General features: G+C 39.3%; 1 protein-coding gene across 2 annotated transcripts in view; it reads left to right on the top strand.

The window, feature by feature from the left end:
• The first annotated feature begins 422 nt into the window (after positions 1 to 422).
• Positions 423 to 24,908, top strand: part of PTER (phosphotriesterase related) — a 59,880-nt gene continuing 35,394 nt past the window's right edge. The window contains exon 1 of one of the 2 annotated variants that reach the window (XM_045857794.1): positions 423 to 563. The gene's annotated coding sequence lies outside the window, so the exon portion shown is untranslated. The remainder of the gene's footprint in view (positions 564 to 24,908) is intronic. The other variant, XM_045857795.1, reaches the window with a different exon arrangement.

The following is a 24,908-nucleotide window of genomic DNA, read 5'->3' as shown; positions in this document are numbered from 1 at the left end:
CTGATTTGTTATCCTTGGAGAAAACTCAAAGGGTTTTTGTAGCTACTAAAACCTCCACGTTCCAAGCTTTTCTACAGAGAATTGGGATCTGGGGAAAATGTAGCTGCTTCTTTTCCCCTTGGGAATCTATCCCGTTTCGACTCAGCAGAATTAGACAGAGATGAGAAGCACGTCCTTCCAGAATACTTGAGGACTATCTGCAACAGACTCGTATGCACTGGAAGTGGCTTCCCAGAGCAGCCATTTACAGGATTATTCAGCGACAAACTAGCTGTTCCCTTCTGGTTTAGGACACTAGGACAGCCCTCTGGGCGTGGCCTAGAGCCAGATTGGGGTGTGACTAGGGCCGCAGGGGGTGGGCTAGGGCTGGAGGGCGTGGCCTGGCCTAAAGCCCAGCACCTACGGGCGGGGAGACACTAGAAAGGAGAGGGAAGTGGGAGGGAGCCGGGAGAGAGTCTGGTCCGGGAACTTGGCCCTTCGGAGGGTACCGGTGGAGAAGGCCGTGCTGGTGGTGAGGAGGGAAGGCTCCAGGAGCCAGAGCGGGCGCAGGAGCTGCGGGCCTGGTAGGAATGGGGGTGTCCCATACCGGGAGTCCCTGCGGCGGGGTCACTGCCCAGCTCTGCGAAAGGACTCCTACTTAAAGCAGGCCGCACCTGGGCGTGCTGCTGCTTTTGCCCCATAGCTCCCCGGAAGCTGCAAAGCCCAAGGTCCGGCGGTCGTGAAGCTGAGGAAGGCTTAGGAGGCTGGTCTTGGCTTGGCTGTGTCTGTTTGCTCCGAAGTCTAAGGTTTGATCGCGAAGCCTAACCTGAAACCCAAGGCCGAGAGGCACAGAGTCAGGCCCAAGGACCCTGCGTGGTGTGCAATCATGGTTGCTCCCCAGAAATGCTTCTGGTCGCTCTCTGGCAGCTGTGCTGGGGCAAGGGGCTCTTTGTCCATTTTCCTTCTCCTTTAACGAGCTTCGAAATCATACTTCTAAACCTTGGGCCTCAGCGTAGTTCTGTGTTTTACTGTGGTATCGTGGTTCTTATAAAGTATTCCAAACACACTTGGGTGTGCTTCGTTGAGATACTTGTGAGGACATCTCAGGTGCAGTGACACCTCTGAGCATGTTTACAGATAAAAACGTCTGCCTTGTGTAGAAACACAGTCCATTTGTCCTTATGTCACTGCTACAGGGGAGGAAACTGACAAGCTTCCATCCTGGAAACTCCTATCCTGAAGGATAATGGCATTCATCGTCATCCAGAAGGAACTGTCAGTGAGAAAAGAGCCTAAGACTTATGGCACCTACTTGTCCAGTTACATTTTATGTTACATAGCCAGGAGCGGGACACAGAAGTTACCCCATAGGCCTGATGTAATTCCAGAAATAAGCAGCCCCCTTCCAAAAGAAAGCCCCCTGCACACTGCAAAGGTCAGACCACTTGCTGACTGCAGACAGCAAGGCAGCAACTTAATTATACAAAAGATAATTTGAACACAAAATTCACAACATGCTACTTTATGAAATTATGTTAGTATTTGTGGAAACTTGAGGTTGCTTTATTCTTATACAATTTACTAAACATGTATAATGCAGATCTTTTGAATAAAATAGCAAAATACCTTGTATTGTCCTTCCTTGACCTTAGAATCATGATATGGATACCCAGGCCTATATTTTTTGACAGTTAGTGAAAGCTAGTCACCGGGGTTCTCTGTGAGCTCCGTGTGCTCTGATTTAATCCTCCCCACAGCCCCATGAGATAGCCTCATGTTAGGGGGGAAGGCACAGACAAGGGCAGCCACACTGCTGGAAAATGTAGACAAAAACATCTACGTCTTTCTAACTCTAAAACCTGTGCTCTTTCCCCTCAGCCACCTGTACTTTGTTTTTCACAAGTGGGTAGGGCAGTAGGCGAAGTTGTTTGTTAAAAGGACTCTGGACCCGTGTGTGCAGCCTAACCTTACCTAGTTCTCGTTCCAGATCCTGACTTGGTACAAATTATTTATCTTTCCTAAGCACACAAAGGTGATTGATGTCTAGATATCTCCTAGAGCAAAAAAGCTGCAGATTCATGCAAACAAGAATCTGTGTTTACCAACTGATGGTACTGCTGGTGACATTTGGTGTTGAAATTACAAAGTGGTCAAACCACAGCTGTTGAGCTGTTGATCCATTCAATGATTGTGCATCGTGTACCTGGTAGCACTGGGCCTTCAATAGAGAATGGGGCAGGTGAGGGTTGATATTGTGGTTGAAGGCAGAGAGGCCTGAGGAAACAAAGAAGGACACAAGAACAAGTTAATTAACAAGTAGGTGCAAATTGCAAACAAAAGGTGTGATAAACAAGAATGGGGGGCGGCACACTGGTTATAGTGGTAAGAAGGAGACCTCACCGGGACCTCCTGATTTAGAAGGATGAGATGGACTTAGTGATGTTTCTTCCGGCCTTGGAACCTGTAAGGGCAAAGGAGGCATGAAAGAAGGGGGCATGTTCTAGAAATTGCCAGAAGGTCTTTGTGGGTAAAGCTTGTGTGATTTGTTCCTGATAAAGTTGGAGACACAGGGTAGGACCATGTCATGCAGGGCTAATGGCAGGGGGTGGAGGCGGTGGCACTGGTAAAGCTTCTAGATTTTCATCTAATAGCAATGGGAAGCCACTGAAGGGTGGTAGGCAGGGGAGTGACATGAAGATGGCTGTGATGAAGCCCAAACAAAAGGTGATGGTGGCTCAGCTAGGGCAGTGGCACAGCATGTGGAGTTGTTAAGTGTCACCTTATCAGTGGGGCCTTCCTGACAGCCCTACTTAAAATAACATTCTAACACTCTTCACATATCCTGGCATCCCCCGTCCGTTTATTCACTGTAGCTTTCCTGTCCATCCTTCTTATTTCCATAGGACACAATATGTATTTTGTTTGTAGGTTGTTATTTACTCCCTCCCACGAGAATGGCAACTACGCGGGGGCGGGATTTTGTGCTTTCTGGTCTGTTGTTTCTCCAGCAAACAATGTGGGCTCTTCAGGCATTTTGTTGTGTGAATGGATTTAATCAATGGTTTGGGTTTGGATTCCATAGAACTGGTTGATGAATAGGATGTGCTGGTGAAAGAAAAGGAGAAAACAAGGATGATTCTGAAATTGGGTAGATGTCGATATCAATTAAGAAAAGGAAGGCTAGGAATTGGGTTAGAAGAGATACAAAGTTCTACTTAGTACATATTAAGTTGTGGTGTGCAGATGAGTTATGTATTACTCTATTAAAACAATCACCCTGCAAATTAGCAGATTAAAACAACAAACATGTATTATCTCACAGTTTCTGTAGGTCTGAAATTTGGGTGCAGTGTGGTTGGATGCTTCTGGCTCAGCATCTCTCATGAGGTGGCAGTCAAGCTGTGGGCCAAAGCTGCAGTTATCTCAAGGCTTGGCTGGGGCTGTAAGCTCTGCTTTTGGCTTTTTTGCATGGCTATTGACAGACCAGCTGGCTGTTGGCCAGAAACTTTAGTTCCTTACTATATGAACCTCTCCATAGGACTACTTCCCCCAAGAAAGAGAAACCAAGGTAGAAGCCACCATTTTGTTTAGAACCTCATCTCCAGATGTGGCATCCAGTCAGTTCTGTGGGCTTTGGTCACACAGACCACCCTGATGTGCTGTGGGAGGGTGTGAGTTCCAGGAGGGGTGGAGTGGTTCGGGGCTACTGCAGAGGATGCTGACCACAAGGTGCATGAGATGTCTGAGGGAAAATGTCGTGTAGGCTGTTGGGTATAATCTACTGTAGCACCCAAGAGAGATGTGGACTATGGATAATTATTTCAAAGTCATTCATCATGCTATATGAAGCTGTGGGAAATGTATAAGAGGACCCAGGGAGAGAAATAGAGAAGGGAAGAGGACCCTGGACCAGTCGGGACAAGCCCAACGACATTTAGCAATCAATAGAGGAGAAGCTAGCAAAGGAAGATGGCCAGGTAGGAGGGTGGGGGACCAGGACAGTGTGTATTCTGGGATGATTTAACTGGAAGACAGGGTTCACTGGACAAGTTTCTCTTCCCCATGAGGGGCGAGAAATACATGGAGTATGGCTGAACTGAAAAGATTTTCCTGAAAAAAGTATAATTTAATGTGACTTGAAGTGTGAATAGTTAAATTTTAACCTAAATAGGAGCAAAGAACAATAGAAAAAATACACAGATAGAATGTATAAAGTCTTGGAAAGCCTATGCCCATGTGTTTAGTGACTCCTTGGCTTGAGGCTTGGCCCTAACTCCCTGGGATTGTAGTAGCAGGTAGAAAATTCCTATATAAGGCTCTTAGAGGTTGCTCTTGGAAATTAAGCTTAAAGACAAAATAATGAACTGTATAGCATGGGAAGAGCAACTGATCTTGGAAAATACCCACCCTTGTTACCATGTGCTTTAAGTGTTATTATAGGAGGAGCCTTTCTCTCCAAATGCCTGAAATACCCTAGAAACCATACAGTAACAATGCTGAGAATTCCTGATTAAGCTGTGTCCTGCTCAGTGGTTCCATGAACTTCACTGTTAATAAGAGGACCTGAGATGGTTAGTGAATATGTTTTTCATATACCAAATGTGGCTTACTTTTCCTATTTAGGTGCTCCTGAGAGGGTATTTTCAATGGCCCATGTTTTTCTAAAGACTTCCATTTAAAAAAAAAAAACAAACAAAAAAAAACCTTCTCATGCATAGATATCCCTCCCTCGTTAAAAAGAAAAGAATAAAAATAAAATACCTCTTCCTACCTGGCCACCTGGCACAAACTGGTTCTGTGGTTCTGACCACCTGTTTCATGAAAACAATATCAGTCTGAGTAGAAATGCCTCTGTCCACTCAGAATGGGAGTCGTGACTGTGAACCACGTCTCTGTCCCCTCCCAATTAGGTATGGCCATGTATCTTGCTTTGGGCAGTAAAATACAAGAGGAGTGATATGTGTTACTTGCAGGTAGAAGCTTTAAAAGCCAGTGAGAGATTTGTCACACACTCTTCCCTTCTGCTAGGATAACCACCAATTTCTAGATTGTGGCTATTCTGACAGCTTGGGTCATGGGATGAAGACAATGAGCAGAGTCCCCTTGTCATTCTGTGTTATACACACAGTGTGAGCTAGAAATAAGCTTTTATTGTCTTTAGTTCCTGTGGTTTGGAGATTTGCTTGTTACTGCAGCATACCCTATCCTATCCTGACTAATATATTCAGGTAGGGTCTGAGCCAGATGCCTGCAAGGATTTTTGGTCTCTCCAGTTTGCTAGACACCTTGGGAGCCTAAGAGGGAAGATATTGTATGAGGATTGCTCTTATGACTAATATTCCTCTTACTGCTGGTAAGCTGGCAGGTGCACTTGTTTCCATAATGTTCTATCTATCTATTTATATCTATATCTACATATCTGTCTATATAGATATAGGTAGATATATATTCTAGATATAGATATCTATCAATAGATAGATATAGATATACATTCTAGATATATATCTATATCTAGAATATCTAGGTTTCTATATATCTAAAAATAGATATGTAGATATAGATATATATAGATATCTAGAAATAGATACATAGATATATATGAGTGTGTGTTTGTATATATAGTGGAGCCTTGGTTCTCAGACTTAATTTGTTCTAGAAAACTGTTAGAAAAGTGATTTGTTTGAAAACTGAATCTTTTTTGTTTGTTGCCTGAGAGATTCACGACTGATCATATAGGTATCAGCATGAAAAGGTTGTTGGGTATGGATTCAAGATCCAAAGTTTTGTTAGACAGTCAAGACATTTTTTGCATAACAACTTGGTCAGAACAAAATTGTTTGAGAACCAAACTTTGACTGTATGTATATATACATATATATTTAATCTTCAGCATCCTTCCAAATTTTCCAATATGGAGGGGAATATTCACAGGCTCATTGTGAGAGACAATTCTTCCCAGATGTAGTTATCAATGGATGAATTTCAGAAATTGTTTTGTCATCAAAGGTATTTGAAATGAATCATCCATAGTTACCATTGGCTAATTTTTTTAAAGCAGCTGCAAAGAGTATTTTTAAATGCAATTTCCTGGCTATCTAATTTCTGATCTAAGAGTATCAGACTTAGGTTTTGCTCTCAATGTCCTGGCGGCAGTGCATTCACTCTTTTAGTCTGACTTAAACAGAAGGGAAGCAGGGAGCATTTAGCTGTGGGCAGAGCTGTGCTGCCTTAAGGATGTTAGCTATAAATCTACTCTCCCTAGAGGTTCACAATCAAAGTTCTCCCCCTCTCTTACTCACATGAGTGATATGATGATGATAAATTGCTTGGACATGACTGCTCCAAGCACTAGTGTGATGAATTATGTTATTCAGGGCATGGCCAAAGATTCTCCATTGCTAGTCTGCAACCCTGAGTATTGGCAGTATTCATAAATAGCCTTCTGCCAATTGTGGTCTCTGCTATGCATATTAAATTCTCTGTTTTCACCCATCATGGTTCTTAGTTCTTAATCATCCTCCATCTTCCCTTGAATTCACTTAGTTAAACAATCTTTTGTTTTTTTCTGTTCCCTACTCACCAAAAAGGTGTGGTGTTCTCACAGTTGTGATCAGTAAACCCTGAGTCTTTTTTCACAGAAACTGCTAAAGTAGTAATTATTAGTCCTTTTCATTAAACCCAGAGTAATAATAGCTTATCTTAATCGGATAATTATTTAGTGTTTGAAAGGCATTTTGAAGAGAATATTGGTAAATACTGTTGTTAATTTAAGGCTCCTTTGCATAAATGAATGTCCACTGCAAGAACAAAGTCCTCAATATTATTGTGTACCAACAACGATTTCTTTCTTAATATAGCTTATTATTTTCAAAAGTATATATGTATGGATTTCTGTAATATTTAAAATATATTCATAAACCCTGAAGGTCATCATGTTCATAAACCCTCAAAGGTCACACCTGTGACCATTACTACTACCTACCTTCTATATCTGAAAAGTTAAATGTTATGTCTTGGTTTCTGAAAGTTTGGAGGAAATATAAAGTGGGAGCCCTAATTCAGGAGTACCTCTGTTACTCAGCTTCCACATATGTCCTTTGTGGAATCTGCTCAACTGTTCAGCAAGCTTTCCTATTAGGCCCCAACAAACAACAGCAATAGTGATTTATTTACTCTGAGTCCATATCCTGAGCTACCACCTCATTGTCATCAAAATTCATCAGAAAAGGTTACATTATATTGCATATGCCTGGCCAGCCCTTTTGACAAGTTCTCCACTCATTTTATGAACCCAAAGCTTCCAGGTGTAATTAAAGGCCACTCTGTGGCTTAAATTAGATTACCTCTATTATTGACTGTATTAGTTTGTTAGGACTATCATAACAAAATATCATAGGTTGGGTAACTTAAACAACAGAAATTAACTTTTTCATAATTCTGGAGGCTAGAAGTCCAAGATCAAGATGTTGGTAAATTTGGTTTCTAATGCAGCCCCTCTTTTTGGCTTGCAGATGACCCCCTCCTCCCTGTGTCTTCACATGGTCTCTCTGCCTGTTTGTCTGTGTCCTAATCCCTTTCCATAACTGCGCAAGATAGCCCTGTTGCATTAGGATCTACCATAGCAACCCCATTTTAATGTAATAACCTCTTTAAAGACTGAATCTCCAAATACAGTCACATTCTGAGGTACTGGATATTAGAACTTCAACATATGAATTTATGGGGGTGTCACATTTCAGCCCTTAATAATAGCCTCAGGAAAGTACCATTTTTAGGAGCTATTTTCTTTAATTATCAAATTTGAGCAAGCAAGTGATAACCACAGATCTTTGAAGGGTCTAATCAGTTTAGGAACTTAACATTACTTAGATGAGAGCTGTATGTTTGTGACTTAAAACACTGACATAATTAGATAAAAATTGAAGAAACTCTGTTAAATGAATTCTATATAATTTATTAAGCTGTTAACCATAAAACATTCATAATCAAGTATACCTTGCCATCTGAACAACTATCCAAATATTTGTTATAACAACTCAAAAATATCTTTACCAAAAATTTCTGTTCTGAATCAAAAACTTGCTATGACTTATCCACATACTGGGTCATCAAAAGGGGCAACAGGATAGAGTATACTGTGGTCCTATCTCTGATGTCCCTAGAGGGTGACATCCTGTTTCATGGTGTTTAAATGCGTTGTTGCATTATTACCTTCTCATTATCAAAATGTCAAAAAAAAAGCACAGAAGAATCTCTGAAGAGAGATGAGAAACCTAAGAAGCTAGAAAAGCTCTTACATTTAAAGACATATTAGGAATGAAAGCATCAAAGACTTCAGTTTGACCATCACCTGTCTACATTTATCATGCACACTATAGTTGAGTCTGTAAAGCATTCAGTGTTCCTTCAGACTAGAAGCATAGTGTTTTTTTTAATAGTCAAAAATGTCTTTCATATGGCCATGGCTGCTGTGCTTCATTGGATTGAACACCAGCCTGTGAACCAAGGGGCCACTGGTTCAATTCCCACTCAGGGCGCATGCCTGGGTTGCAGGCCAGGTCCCCAGTAGGGGGCATGCAAGAGGCAACCACACATTGATATTTCTCTTTCTCCCTCCCTTTCTTCTCTCTAAAAGTAAATAAATAAAATCTTTTAAAAATGTCTTTCATAGTAAGTTAATAGGCAGAACTCCTTAAAGGATTGTCATGTGGGTATATAAAGAGTAGGTTAATAATATTTGGGATAATTGGTTGACAGTTTGGAATGAGCTAAAAAACATTATTTTCCCCTTGCAAAACTCTTTTAAAGATTTTATTTATTTATTTTTTAGAGAGATGGGAAGGGAAGGAAAAAAGAAGGGAGAGAAACATCAATGTGTGGTTGCCTCTCGTATGTCCCCAGTTTGGGGCATGGCCCACAACCCAGGCATGTGCCCTGACTGGGAATCAAACTGGCAACCCTTTGGTTCACAGGCCAACACTTAATCCACTGAGTTACACCATCCAGGGCCCCTTGCAAAAGTTTTTAATTGGAATTTGTTGTTGAAGCTGGGTGATGGAGACACTACTCTTTCTACATTTGTGAACTTTTGAAAATACCCATATTAAAAAGTTTAATAAAATAAAATTTTAAAAAATAAGAAATGAGTGAAATACTTAGCCTCCTTCCCTGCATATATTAGAGAAAACACATGTATTTAGAATGAGGTTTATATCAGTCGCTCTATCAGTCGCTCTATAGAAAAGTTTTGTGGAAGCCCTCATCCAGGAAAGGCTATAAGAGCATCTTTGCTAGTTTTGACCTAGATTATCTGGCATGCTTTTATCTCTCCTTGGTGTATGGCACTTCATGAGTCAGTGCCTTTGTACCAGTTCCTGAGCTTCCTAGGATGCATTTTCTCCATGTTCAGTGTCGAACCTCAAAGATGTTTCCATTTGCCATTGCAAAAATCCATTTAATGCAGGAATTCATGAAGAGGCCAAGGCACCATGCCTGGCTCATACCTCCTGCCCAATACTTTCTACACAAATATCCTCCACTGTTTCAAATGGATCTTTACAGGCAGATACTTGTCAAGAAAAGATTGTTGAGTATACCTTAGAGGAAGGTTACTGAAAGCCCTGTCCCTGCCTGTCACTACCAGCACCTATCTAAGTTCTCCCATCTTCCACATGTAGGATTAGGAATTGCCCTGGGCCTCACCTGTGAGTCTCATGTTTCTGCATCTATTCCCTTAAGCTTGTGTTGCTTTGAACTTGCCTCATTGTCTTTCAGAAAAGTACATCTTGAAGGTGGCCCTCTTGCTCCCGTGTAACTAAATATTTTGGAGCAGCTCTGTGAATAAGTAGTCAATAATCAGTACTTTTCAGTACTGGCATTACTGAGACTTTGACTTTACAGCCATATTTCACCTGGAGAGGAAGAAGGTTCTTGAAAATCGAGCCGCAGGGTCCCTTTCTGACCTTCTTCATTCCTCCCAGACCCTGTTGTTTCACTTTTTGTCTATGAGTGTATGAAGATCAAAATATTTTAAGCTAAGAAATCCAAGTTAAAAATGATCTCCATGAAGATTCGCTATAGTTCTATATATTCTTGTCTATTGAATTTCATTTAATTGTTAGATGTAAAATATTTACAAGAACAGATAGTTTCTAGCATTCAGGCTACTTCATGGACCTTTGCTGCTACTTATTTTTGCTACAGTGAGGTGGAAAGGATTAATTTCTAAATTGCTTTGCTTTTCAATAGACAAATCAGTACAGTAAAAGATTTTTTTTATGTGGAATTTTCAGTGTGTTGTATAGAGATACGTAGTTTTTTTGTGAACCTGTTTCCACTCCTCATTTTTATTTTTGTGTTAATAATACCATAACTAAATTATGCCTTCAGTAATTATTGTGCATAATGTAGTGATTTTACAAAATTAATATTAAAGGAGAGTTTCTTTATATGTTGTTTCTATACAGAGAATGATGTATTAAACTTTAGAGTTTTATTCTAGAAAAACTAGAAAGTTTACTTAATTCTATGTAGATTCTTAAATCTACAACATTTAAAATCTACATCAATTATAAGATCAATAAAAAAGTAGGAGAGTTAAAATTGGATAATAGCTTTCTCTGACTAATTAGAAGTCAATATTATACTTCTGATGTACTGGGGGCTATTATACCCAGAACAGAAGTAAGTCCTTTAACTGGCCATGAATAAATAAATGTGTTTCAGGACATTATAGAGACATGAAATGCCCTTTAATTTTCATAAACTCAGGATATTCAGAATGAATGAATAACTTCATTATTATTAATAGTCATCAAACTGGTCAAATTTGATTCACTCTCATATCATCTTTAAGAGCATTTGCTATGCCTATATACTACCATTATTACTAATCACTTAATATTTTATTCAGATTTACCCATTGTTTTACCTTAGCCTGATCCTAAGTAATAATATCCATGAAATCACATTCTTATAATATTTTTTACTTTTTTCATAAAATACATTAAAACAAACAAATACTTGTTTAAAGCATTTTTAAATGTCCATATATCACTTAAAATCAGCATGAACCACCAGTGGGCTGTACAGCACACCTTCTGAAAACAGACAAAAACCAAGCAGATTGACTTTTTTACATGTCTCACCTTCGACAAAAGAACAAAATAATTCTTGGTTGTAAAATTGGAACAAAACAGTTTTAAGAATAGTTTCTGTACTTGCACTGTGATGACTAGGAGCTGTTAAAACTTCCTATGTGTGTGTAAATGCATGTAAATATGTGTAAATGCACACACGCATACACATAGGTGGATGATAGATTGTTTTAGCTGTTATTTGGGACATAACCAAGATTTTTCAGTCCTTCACATGGTTAACATCATTTATTTGAGGGTTAATTAAGTAACCCTTATTTTATGCTATTTTACTCTCACTCATAAGTAGTATAAAGAGTGATAATAAATAACTACAAATCTGGAACTTCTGGTAATTTTTATTTCATTCATCTGTTATTAATAATCAGAAGTTTAGAGCAATACTGTGATATGGTTTGTTGGAGTTTGGTTTGTTCTAATGGGAAATTAGAAGAAGAATTAGCATAGAGAAAGATGTCAGTGGGTTTCACAATCCTTATAGAGAAATGTTCTGCCTAATTTTCTATGACATAGTGAGGTCTGTCCAGAAAAAATCCAGCCATTAATAACATAAAGAGAACTGCACGTCATTGATGTAACCTGGCAGCCAAGGGGAGTGGACTGGAATGCACAAGCATGAACAATGATGGCGTCACTGTACTGGTTAGTGGGGGTGGTAGATGTTGTTGAGTGAGCATGTGTACTGTGTGGCATTGCATTCAAAATGACTGAGTGAGTAGAGCAATGAATCTGCATCAAATTTTGCATTATCGACGCAAAGCAATCTAGAAATTCAATGCAATTCCTATCAAGATTCCAATAATGTACTTCACAGAACTAGAACAAATATTTCAAAAATTTATATGGAAACACAAAAGGCCCTGCATAGCAACAGCAATCCTAAGAAAAACAAAGTTGGAGGAATCACATTGCCTAATATCAAGCTATACTATAAGGCCACTGTAATCAAAACATCATGATACTAGCATGAAAACAGACACATAAATCAATGGGATGAAATAGAGAGCCCAGAAATAAACCCACACCTTTATAGTCAATTAATATTTGACAGAGGAGACTTTCAGCCAAGATGATGGCGTACATAGACATACTGCAACTCCTTGCACAACTAAAATAAGGACAACAATTTAAAAACAAAAAACAACCAGAACTGACAGAAAATTGAACTGTATGGAAGTCCAACAACCAAGGGGTTAAAGAAGACACATTCATCCAGACCTGTAGGAGGGGCAGAGTCGGGCTGCCAGGATGGAGAGCGCTCACAGCAAAGCGGCAGCTGGTGGACCCCAGGTGTGCAAGGCAGAGGCTGGCAGACCCAGTGAGGCGGCGGATTGTGGAGGGGTGCCGGTGGGCAAGGGGGTCCCACATTCGCACACAGATGAATCAGGCAAAACTGGGGAGTGAGACAGACCCCACAACCCAGCGTCCCAGCTCCGGGAAATAAAGCCTCAAATCACTGATTGAAAACACCTGTGGGAGTTGAGGCCGCAGCAGAAGAAACTCCCAGCCTCACAGGAGAGTTCATTAGAGACACCCACAGGGTCCTAGAATGTACACAAACCCACCCACATGGGAATCAGCACCAGAAGGGCCCAGTTTGCTTGTGGGAAGGCACATCATAATTACATTAGCCAAGATTAAAGATAAGGAGAGAATCTTAAAAGCAGCAAGTCAAAAGGAGAGAGTTACCTACAAAGGAGTCCTCATCAGACTGTCAGCTGATTTCTCAAAAGAGGCCTTGCAGACAAGAAGGGGCTGGAAAGAAATATTCCAAGTCATGAAACACAAGGACCTCATCCAAGATTACTATATCCAGCAAAGCTTTCATTTAGAATGGAAGATAAAGTGCTTCCCAGATAAGGTCAAGTTAAAGGAGTTCATCATCACCAAGCCCTTATTTTATGAAATGTTAAAGGGACTTATCTAAGAAAAAGAAGATAAAAAACACATATAATAAAATTACAGCAAACTCACAATTATTAACAACCACACCTAAAAGAAAAACAAAAACAAACCAAACAAACAGCTAGAACAGGAACAGAACCACAGAAATGGAAATCACATGGAGGGTTATCAACAGGGGAGTGGGAGGGGGAGAGAGGGGGAAAAGGTACAGAGAATAAGTAGCATAGATGGTAGGTAGAAACTAGACAGGGGGAGGGTAAGAATAGTATGGGAAATGTAGAGGCCAAAGAACTCATAAGTATGAAACACGGACATGAACTAAAGTGGGGAATGTGGGTGGGAGGGGGTATGCAGGGTAGAGGGGCGTAAAGGGGGGAAAATGGGACAACTGTAATAGCATAATCAATAAAATATTTTAAAAATCTAATGAGTAGGAATGAAATATTAAAATAAAAGTATATGCATGCTCTATTTATTTACATTGAATTAGCAAAGCGAATTTTTGAAATAAAAACTTTAAAATTAAAAAAAATTTGACAAAGGAAACAAGCACATACAATGGGCTAAAGGTAGTTTATTGAATAAATGGTGTTGGGAAAATAGGACAGATAGGTGCAGAAAAATGAAACTAGACCACCTTTTTATACCACATATGAGAATAAATTCAAAATAGATCAAAGACTTATGTGTTAGACCTGAAACCACAGAAATCCTAGAAGAAAACACAGACAGCAAAATGTCAGACATTGCTCATAGAATTTTTTTTTAGATTTTATTTATTTATTTTTAGAGATGGAGGGGAGGGAGAAAGAGAGAGAGAGAAACATCAATGTGTGGTTGCTGGGGGCTGTGGCCTGCAACCCAGGCATGTGCCCTGACTGGGAATCGAACCTGTGATGCTTTGGTTCGCAGCCCGTGCTCAATCCACTGAGCTATGCCAGCCAGGGCTAGGAGAAACGTCAGTCAGTGGTTGCCTCTCGTGCACCCCCAACTAGAGTCCTGCCATGCAACCCAGGCATGTGCCCTGACTGGGAATCCTTTGATTTGCAAGCTAGCGCTCAATCCACTGAGCCACACCAGTCAGGGTGGCTAATTTTTTTTTATCAGATATATCACCCCAGGCAAGGAAAACAAAAGAAAAACACAAACAAATAGGACTTCATCAAACTAAAAAGTTTTTGCACACCAAAGGAAATCATCAACAAAATAAAAAGACAACCCACAGAATGGGAGAACATATTTGCTGATACATCTGATAAGGGGTTAATATCTAAAAGTTACAAAGTACTTACAAAACTCAACACCAAAAAAACAAACAACCCAATTAAAAAATGGGCAAAGGACCTGAATAGATATTTCTCCAAAGAAGACATACAGATGGTCAATAGACACATGAAAAGATGCTCAACATAACTAATCATCAGAGAAATGCAAATAAAAACCACAATAAGATACTGTCTCACACCTGTTAGAATGGCTATCATAAATAAATCAATAACAATAAGTGCTGGTGAGGATGTGGAGAAAGGGGAACCCTTTTGTACTGTTGGCGGGAATGCAGACTAGTGCAGCCACTGTGGAAAGTCATATGGAGATACCTCAAAAAATTAACAGTGGATCTACCTTTTGACCCAGTGATCCCACTTCTGGGAATATATCCAAAGAAACACGAAACCCTAATTCAAAATAACATAAGCACCCCTGTGTTCATTGCAGCATTATTTATAATTGCCAAGATATAGGAGCAGCCCAAGTATCCATCAATAGGTGAATGGATAAAACAACTATGGTACATTTACACAACAGAATTCTATATAGCTATAAAAAAGAAGAAAATTTTACCCTTTGCAACAGTGTGGATGGACCTGGAGACCATTATGCTAAATGAAATAAGCCAGTGAGAGAAAGACAAATACCCTATGTTTTCACTCATATGTGGAATCTAAGGAATAAAGTGAACTAACAAGGAAAACAGAGACAAACTCCTAGTTGGAGAGTAGATGACAGCTGAGGGGGTAGGGGAAGTTAAGTGGTAGAGGGATTGAGCAAAAAAGAAAAAGAACTCATGGACATAGACAACAGTGTGGTGATTGCTGGGGGAGGGGGTATAAGTGGGTTAAATGGTAATGGAAAAATATAATGAAGATTTTATATTAAAAGTAATTTTTGCATTACACTTGAACATTCCTCTGGGGAAACTATTCAGATGATTCAGAAGACTTCTGGGGACAATGCAATGAGTGCAGTGGTAATAAAAGTGAGGCACAAACGCTTCAAAGGTAGTCGAGAACCTGTTGAAAGTGATCCACATTCTGGAAGGCCTGCAGAGTTTTTTAGTGAAACATCAAATCACCCAGGTGACTCAGCCCCGCTACAGCCCAGATTTGTTGCCCTGCGACTTCTGGCTTTTCCCAAAAGCAAAATCACCTTTGAAAGGGAAGAGATTTCAGACCATTGATGAGATTCAGGAAAATATAACAGGGTAGCTGATGGTGATTGTGTGATTGGAGAACTGTGTGAGGTCCCAAGGTGCCTGCCTTGAAGGGGACTGAGACGTCATGGTCCTATATACAATGTTTCTTGTATCTTGTATCTTTTCCAATAAATGTCTATTTTTCATAATACATGGCTGAATACTTTCTGGACAGACCTTGTATATGTCCCCGTTCATTTAACATCTAAACGTGGTGAACTGATCAGTGGTGGAGCTGCTGCTGAGGTGGGTTTAGTGGTCATTTAATACCTCTTCAGGCGGAATCATAGAATTTGCATGTGGAAGGAACTTAAAAGATATCACTTTGTTTAAATCCTTTGTTTTATTAGTGAGAAAACAGGCCCACAGAATAGGTGATGTGCCCAAAGACACACTTTTAGCAAATTAACTTTTTGGAGATATATTTAAAGTTCTAGCTTTTCCTCCTCTTGAGAAATAATGATATGTTCCTAAGAGCTTTAGGTTGTCCCATCTGTGTGCATTCTTTAATTTTTGAAATATGGTAAGTTACCATTGAGTTTTGGTGGCACTCAGGTCTTTTATAGCCACTAACTATTGTTTGTAGCAAACAAAATATTAACCTATTGAATATTATTAGGAATGATGTCTGTTGCCTTTAATGTCTTTGAATAAAAGAGGAAAACTAGTATTTTTTTAAGCAGGGTCAAGATATATTTTACATAATAAATAAAATTTCTGTTCCTATAGTTAGTACACTTAGATTGAAACATCCCAACTTTTTTATTTTAACCTGTATGCTTAATAAAAGAGAAAATAATAATAAAACTAACAATCACATGTAATAAAGTAGGTTTTAATATGAATTCATAATGAAAAACGCATGAAATGAGTTACTGTGAAGAATAGGCTAAGAAGTGAGAGTTTCATTTCATGAGATCTCTAAACAAGAATTCAAGGAAGAAGAGGGTAGCAAGTGCTGCAGACTCTACCTGTAAAATTAGATAACTTCTAAAGGCAGGATAGCTCGTTTTATGTAATAAGTTTGTATTGCTCCACAGCTTGTTGGTAAGAGTAGCTTTGAGCACTTAGAGGGCACATCTTTCTCCTCGTTGTATTCCAACTTAAAAAGTGTTATTACTTCTTTTAGGAAACTGAGCCACGGAGCAGTTTGGAGATCTCCAGACACCCACAAGACGAGAAAGGGAGGCTTAGCAGCCATTATGATTTGCCATAACCAAGAAGACAAGCGAGCCTTTAATAATTCCAGAGACATTGCCAGTTGTTAATCCCCCTGTTGTTAGTGCTTTGAGAGTTAGGCTAATCCCTTTGCAATTCTCCTGTGGTGTCTCCAGAGAGAACCAGAGGACTACGGCCCTTCAATGAACACAATACCCAGTCAGTCTCTGCAGTGTGCGTCATTAGTCATGGACACAACATTGTCATTTTACCCTGTGGCGACAAACCAGAGAAGGCTTTAAGGTCCAGGCAGTGCTTTTCTGAGCTGGAGTTTCCTTTTTCCTGGCTCTCAACCAGATGCTTCCAGAGAACACCCCAGCTCTTCTTCTCTGAGCAATGAAGAGCCAGGTGCAGCTCGTACTCTGCACTGAAAGCAGTGGAGACCGTGCAGAGAGGTGTCTTGCCATAGCCTATCTTCTTGCTTTCTTCTCGGGGTGGGCTGGGGCGGTGTCCACTACCAGTGTCTTTGGTGGCCTTCCTTCTTCCCAGAGTCAGTGAATGAACCCTGATAACACACACCTCATTTCTGCTGCTCCGTCTTTATGTTTAATATGTTTAATGCTTTAGTTGTTCATCAAACATTCTGTCTTCAGGAAAAGCTTATTTGGTTACTTGTACATCTATGAAATATTCCTTCATAGGACTTCGTTTGTCCTGAGTCTGTTTTTTAATTGATTGTTAGAGAGAGAGGGGAAGGGAGAGAGAAAGAGACAAAGAGAAACATTGATTTGCTGTTCGCCCATTTATGCATTCGCTGACTGGGGATCAAACCCACAACCTTGGTTTATCAGGACGGCACTCTGACCAACTGAGCTACTAGGCCAGGGTGTACCCTAAGAGCCTTAATTGTGTATATGTATATGATGTATATCATTTACTGTAATCTTGATTAAATTGTAAACTCCTTGCAGACAGGGGCCAGGTCCGCTTTTTGTTTCGACACCACATTGGACCTGACCTAATTCATCCACATTGCAAGTCCTAAACCAACAAACAAAAAGGAAAACAAACCAAAACAAAAAACTTAACGTTATGTGAAAGGACAGCTATTCAATTAGGGGTTGTATGGTGAACCTGCTTTTTAGAAGTGAAATACTTTATTGCTGAGTACCACTTTTTTTAAAGCTTTCATATCATAAAAACACAGCTCCATCACAATTAATCTTATATGGTAATGCAGTGACAATGAGATGATTTCTCTGGAGAATCTATGCTAATACTATTAAAATGCTCTTACAATGTCAAAATGATTGCAATAGAAGCATGTGAGGACAGTCCTATGTGATCATGATATTATAGTGATGGGCGATTACCATAGGAAACTACTATTTCAACCCTGCAGGGACTTGCATTATGAAACCATTAAAACATGAGATTATAATGACACAATAACTTGGATGCACTTTCATGATGTAAAAACTAAAAGGTAATTGGAATGCAAGTAGTGTTACCATTAAATTGTAATTAAACACTGAAAGCAATACTTGGTTAAATTTAAGACGGAGACACACAATCCAGAAATGAAAACTGTGGGGAAAGAATTTGTGCCAAATGTAAGCTCGGGAATGGGTAGAAACCATTTACCACTGTGCCCGTTAGTACTGGGTATGAAAGCTCAGTCACAGTGGCCTCCCCAGGCTTTGCCCCTCTCTGCTAGCCCTATGTGTAACCACAGCCAGGAGCAGGACACAGGCCCTTGCACCCAACTCCCATCTCTAGCACTACCACCACTTAACATTTGAAGTCTCCTTGTTTCATTTTCAAAGCGGGCATAATTGTATCTTACCTCCCACAACCCTAAAGCAAATAACCTTTTAAGTAAGAATAACCTTTTCAAAAATATAGCAAAATTAGTTCATGTCCAAATCACACAAAACATAAGCACAAAGCAGGAAAAAAAACTTAAAAAAAATTTTATCACATAGAAATGACCTGAATGAGCAAGCATCTCTGGATATTTTTTCACACTTCTCTGTGTGTAGTATGTATTATTTTTCTTCAAAGATTTGTATTATAAAGTATTTTTAAAGCTTACTTATTAATTTCTCCCATCTCTCCCCATTACAATGTCTATCTCTTATTCAGAGAATCTAGTTGATATGTTTTTGTTTGTTTTTTAAAGGTCAGCTCAAACTGGGAGACTTTTTCATATCACCCAGGACACTGTATTTTCCTACTAGCAAATAGTGTTTGACAGGGTTTATGCCCTGCATATATCAGTTTTAAGATGGCTCCATGTTATATTTTTCAGATTCCATTGGCAACACCACAGGAAGTTAATTAACAGTTCTCTCTGTTTAGGAGTGAATAGCAGATCTGTGAAGTCATAGAGTTCCAGTTTGTTCTCAGCTGATGGTTACTATATGGTTTAGGTGGACATAAAGACAGGTTATGAAAAACTAGGAAACTTTAAGTGACTAAGCTTATTAGATACACCCCTGCGTTAGCTTGTTCTGATGATATAAGGACACGCAATAGCTAACCTATACTCCCTCCTAATTATGAGTCGAAGTGTTTATTACTCCTTGTTTTAAATATGGTGAAGATCAGCTTTTTGTTTTTAGTTCTTATTAGATATGCTGTGTGCTTTAGAGTTATTTTTATCCTCTTCTTGCAACAGCCAATTTAAGTAGAGAAGTCTCAATTACTCGAGTCCTTATTTTTGCAATTACTTGAGTCCTTATTTTTGTAATTAGGAAAAGGAAAGCACAGTGCAATTAAGTGCTTGCTTCATTTGCCCAGTCAACAGTGGAGCTGGCATAAGCTTTTTTGGTCCTGGAGAATTGTATCTTCTTTCTTGGGCCAGTAAGTGGTGCCACCTCTGACTAGTAGCTCCACACTAATCGACAGCAGGATAGCTTATGTGATGTTTACAGTAAATATCTCCATTATTTTACATTAAATATCTCAACTTGCCTGACAAGTTGGGAGGCTGGGTTGTAGTCTGGGCTCTCTGGCCCTCACAGGATGAGGGGCTCAGCATTTACATCTAAAAACGAAGTTATGGAATTATATGATCTATCTCCATAGTTCCTTTCAGCTCAAAAATTCTGAGATCAAATAGCACTTAACATTTATTGAAACTTACATATTTTAATGATACATTATTCATCATTTTAATACTTTATAAATACATTTATTTCACCTACTTTAAAACCATCCATTTAAATTCAAAATTGTATTTTATTTAGATGCATCTAGTTTTAATGTGTTATAGCAGATTTGTAATTTGATTTAAAAATGCCCTTTCTTATTTAGGGAATTTATTGAAATTATTAAAGTTGCAGATGTAAATCTAATTCAAAGAAGAGATTAAAATTATAGTCTTCCCCTGGCCAGGTGGCTCAGCTGGTTGGAACCTTGTCCTGTACACCAAAGGGCTGTGGATTCAGTCCCCCAGCTGGGGCACATACAAGAGGCAACCGACTGATGTTTCTCTCTCACACTGATTTTTTCTCTGTCTCTCTGTCTGTCTCTGTCTCTCTCTCTCACTTCCTGCTTCCCTAATATCAATGAACATAAACTTGGGTGATGATTAAAAATATACATATTGTAGTCCTTTTGTGTACCTGCAATATTGTTAAAATACAGTTAGTACTACAATGAAAGAAACAGTTGCATAATTATACAAGTATACAGATCAATAGTTATGTTGAATAATATTTAAAATATGTGCTTTCTGTGAATTCTTAAGAAGCAGAGGGTATCAATGAGTAAGATAGCAAATTATAGTGCCTGACGAATCTTTCTAAATCTTTTAGGGCACCTTATTTTTCATGGGGAAACATAAAAGCAATCAAACCCCCTTTATATTTAAATGCATATATGTGACAAAGTATTAGTTAAAAATGTATTTGGCCATAGGGAATTTTCCCAATTTTGTAAGGCTTTTTAATCTAGAAAATTTAGAATTCCATTAGAGCATTTTTATTTATTTATTTTTGGGGCCACCTCAGACAGGGAAAGAGTGATGATTACTCTATGTATGTATGCCACAAGTAGTCATTACAAATTTGCCCTTGATCGCATTGTAGTAAATCAGTTTTGGGAGTAGCTGTTCGCTGCTTTATTTTTAGTACATCACTTCTTAGCTTTCCCAAGAAGAGGTTCCATGTCAGGTGCCCCACTCTCTAAGGACCAGGCAGAAATTGTCATCTTGCCTTCTTTTCTAGACCCAGTAATAACGGTGATCTTAAAACAAATTTTCTCAAACCTGAGGATCCACAAAATCTCAACACATTTTTTGATTTTGTGTTTTCATTTGTATGATTATCTAAATAATTTTAAGCATATTTCGCATCTCTGTGACCACCTGACAATCAAATATTGCCATAGGATTTCATTTTTTGTATATTAATTTGTTTTTCAGACTTCAGTGACACAAAATTATTACTTAAAATAACAGCATTTCTCTTTTTGTGATTTTTTTCACACTGGGATCTCTGTTTCCCTGGGAGCCGTGAGTGTGTTTTCCAAGCTGGCAGGGGGCGTTTGGATTGAGAGAGTGGTGTCATGGTCCCATAAAGTGGTTTGGGCTCTTTCATTTCCTGTATAAGAGGTGGAGTGGGTTTATCAACTAGACCATATATGATAACTGCACATATGTTTGTTTTTCAGAGGTTGACTTTAGAGTGTATACCACTATCCTCATGGTAAAACCAAGGGTCAAGACAAGTTCAGTTTCCTACTTTTTTGCATTTTGTCTCACCCTGCAATTTGTATTGTGTCTTCAATATAACCAACTCCACCCCCAAGATGACTGCCTTAGACCAGTGCCCACTCATGCCCTTGAGCACAGGGAAGCATGGGGATATAGGGAGGGAAGCTGTGGAGAGAGGTCAGCCATGACCTGAGGAACCAATCAAAATAATAAATTAAGCATCATACAAACTGGGATTCTTGTTCTGTGTTCTTTCCCAAGAAAAGGGTGATGTCTATTTTCTCTGTTGTATATTTTAGGTGCTAATGAATAAGCATCGGGAGAGCTTTGGCCGGGTGGCTCTGCTGGTTGGAGCATTGTCCCAAGTACACCAAAAGGCTGTGGGTTTGACCCCAGATCAGAGCACATACCTAGTTTGTGGGCTTAATCCTTGGTCGGGGGCCCATTCGGGATTGCTTCTCTCTCACATCGCTGTTTCTCTCTCCCTTCCTTTCTCTCTAAAAATCAATAAAAACATATCCTTGGGTGAGGATTAAAGAAAATAAATAAGTGTTGGTTGACTCTCAATAGAGAAACCTATGGATTTTATACCTTTTTTTTTTACAGTCTCCCAAGGGATGCTTACATAGCTTGTGGCAGCGTATTCTGCCTTCAGTGGAAATGGAAGATAGCCCATCATCCTTGTCTGAATAATGACACCATGTCCTCATTGGTGAAACGAGAACAATAATAAAACTGGATTTCATCCTCAGTCCTTCGGCCCATCTTATGATTGGATACTTTTTGGTGACTCACCCTCTGCTGATCCCTTGCTTACTTCACAGGGACATTAGGAAATTTAATTAAAGTATGTAGAATGCCTTAAGCTTGTCAGAGAAACACACAGCATTCTTAGTGTAGATAATACTTTTAAATTCCATAATCTCTGGAAGGTAATGAAACCAGCAATGTAGGCAGCTAGGGCCTTGGCAGAGCTAGCATTTTATGAAGACACATTCACATGATGTTATAATAGTAGTCATCACTGTGGGCTTGAGAGTTCAGAGTTCAATCACTGTGAACTTTCTTAATTGTAAATATTTTAATTTACAACAATAAATAACACATTTAAGAGATCAATAAGTATTACAGTCAAGCTGATTTTAGTCAACTTTTAAGACCTTTCATTTTATTTTCAAACTATGACTACGAAAAGTACTTTCCAGAGCTATCATTGTCATACTTTTATAAGTTCAGGGAGACAAAAAGAGAGCATGTCTCAGTCATCCGTTGCCCTGAAATGTGGTCTTTAAATCCCTGAAGAACAATGTAAAGCACTTTAATTTCCTACCTCATCTCCTGGCCTCCTGTCTCCAGCATTAAGCCTGGACTTGTGCTACCCATTTAACTACCATCATCCTAATTCCAAGCTCATCCATCCTCTGGGGCCAGCCCATGCATCCGTATTTTCCACTATAGATGTACAGTGCAATCTGTGTATGAGCCTCTACAGACCACAAATTCTGAAATGTGCCCTTCATTGTTCATGCCACCAGAATGCCTCCTTATAAAAATCCTCTGAATATTTGGTGGCCTTGCCTGAACACTGTCTTTTCCAGGAAGCCTTCCCAGTCCCTCTAGTACTGGTGAATCTTGTCCAGATGCAATTCTCCCAAGCACTTTAATTCTTTTCTAACATTTCCTGCACTCTGTTTTATATCATAGGTGTCCCACTAATGCATAAAAAACATCAGTCTTGCATCAAATGCTCACCACCTGCCAAGCAGTGTGTTGGGGGCTTTTCTGCTTCCTATGGCAAGACTTTCTTTCCATCTTTGTTTGCCATAGTGTCATCCTTTCAAGACAGTAGATCCCCAGCAAACATTTGCCACATTGATTTGAAATGTATTCAGGTGAAACCTGGGGGTGCCTGGAAAGCAGTGTTCTTCATGTTGTCCTACTATGCTCTGAGAATGCAAGGCTCACACTATCCCCTCAAACTTATAAATCAAAGCAGCTTTTCAAGTAGAATAACAATGGCTGGTCACAAGCCTATAAAGAAGCCACAAGGCTCATGGAAACCCCAGATTGCTCTTGGCTAGAAGTACATTTCATCAGCATGGAACTGAAGGGTGGGTAAAACAAAAATTGTTCCTTGGTTGAACCAGTCGCTATTGAAGATGTGCTTCCTCACCGATGGCTCACATAGCTCAGAGTTGGTACCCATTTGTCTGTGAGTGGAATGGAATTAAAGTGGATATCAGAACAAAAGGTAGCTATGCACTGAGGCTCTCCTTTTCATTAAGCATGGGTGGCATTTCTCCTTCAGGTGTCCAAGTGGAAGTCACTAGAAGGTGACAAGGAGAGCTAGAATCAGGCTGGAAGAAATTTCATCGCAGTGACTGTCAGCCTTTTTTCTGTGGGATTACCATTTTCACACTGAAAAGGGTGGCCTGAGAATTCAGAAGTATGCATGTGGCACTGAATCTTTTTACCTGAATTAGTTAAGCAGGATAGTAAAAGTCAGGACATTTCCAAGAGAGTCACGTGGTCTTCAAAATAAGGAACCTGAGATGATTTTGTGGGAAATGCCTTCAGATATGTAGTTATCCATGCAACTGAAAGTTCTCTGTGATTGCAAGGAAGATGGTTTAAAAGTGAAACTGCCTTAAAAAGAAATTAGTGTGAATGTTCCCTACATTAAAAAAAATAATCTAAGATCTATTATCCAGTGTACTCCTATAAAGGTATAAGTCTAGACACAAATCACCTGCAGTAATTTTCCTAAGTATTTTTAGTTTTCTGATTTATAATTGGCTTCTACCAATTCAGATAGGAAATGTCCTTGAAGATAGTCACATACCGTTGTTTTCATATGCGCAGGAGCCTTGCTCTTATTTAAGGAAAGTTTAAAAAGTAAAGTAAAAATCACGGGTATTCCTATGTGGTATGGTGTTGGGTACAGAATTATAATCTAAAATGGCATGTCCATCATCATTGGAAAGCTTGGAGTGTGAAAATACAGTAAAGTGAAAAACAAACGTGGCTTCAAAATTCATAGCCCAGAAACTTTTGAGAAAACAATGTCCATGGCTTTCAATAATTTTCAGCTCTTTTGACTTTGGTAAATACTGTGATAAGCCATAAAAGGAGTATGCCATGATTTCGGCATTAAGCATTATCAACAATATATTGAATAGCCCTAGCTGGTATGGCTCAGTGGATTGAGTGCCAGCCTGCAAATCAAAGGGTCACCAGTTCAATTCCCAGTCAGGGTAAATGCCTGGGTTGCAGGTCAGGTCCCCAGTAAGGGGCATGAGAGGTGCAACCACACATTGATGTTTCTCTCCCTCTCTTTCTCCCTCCCTCCCCTTCTCTCTAAAAATGAATAAATAAAATCATTTAAAAAAGAAATATATTGAATAAATATTCCAGGACAATTTTTTAACTGTTTGCTAGCAACTACTAAACTATTTTTCCTTTCTGGTCTTGATTCTACTTCCATTTATATCACTATTTTCCTTGCTCTTGCTTTAAT

This window comes from Phyllostomus hastatus, unplaced genomic scaffold, assembly GCF_019186645.2.
Source record: "Phyllostomus hastatus isolate PE091 unplaced genomic scaffold, TTU_PhHast_1.1 phas_scaffold_1674, whole genome shotgun sequence".
NCBI lineage: Eukaryota > Metazoa > Chordata > Mammalia > Chiroptera > Phyllostomidae > Phyllostomus > Phyllostomus hastatus.
Note: the sequence above shows the minus strand (reverse complement) of the source record. Positions and strands in the feature narration are given on the sequence as shown.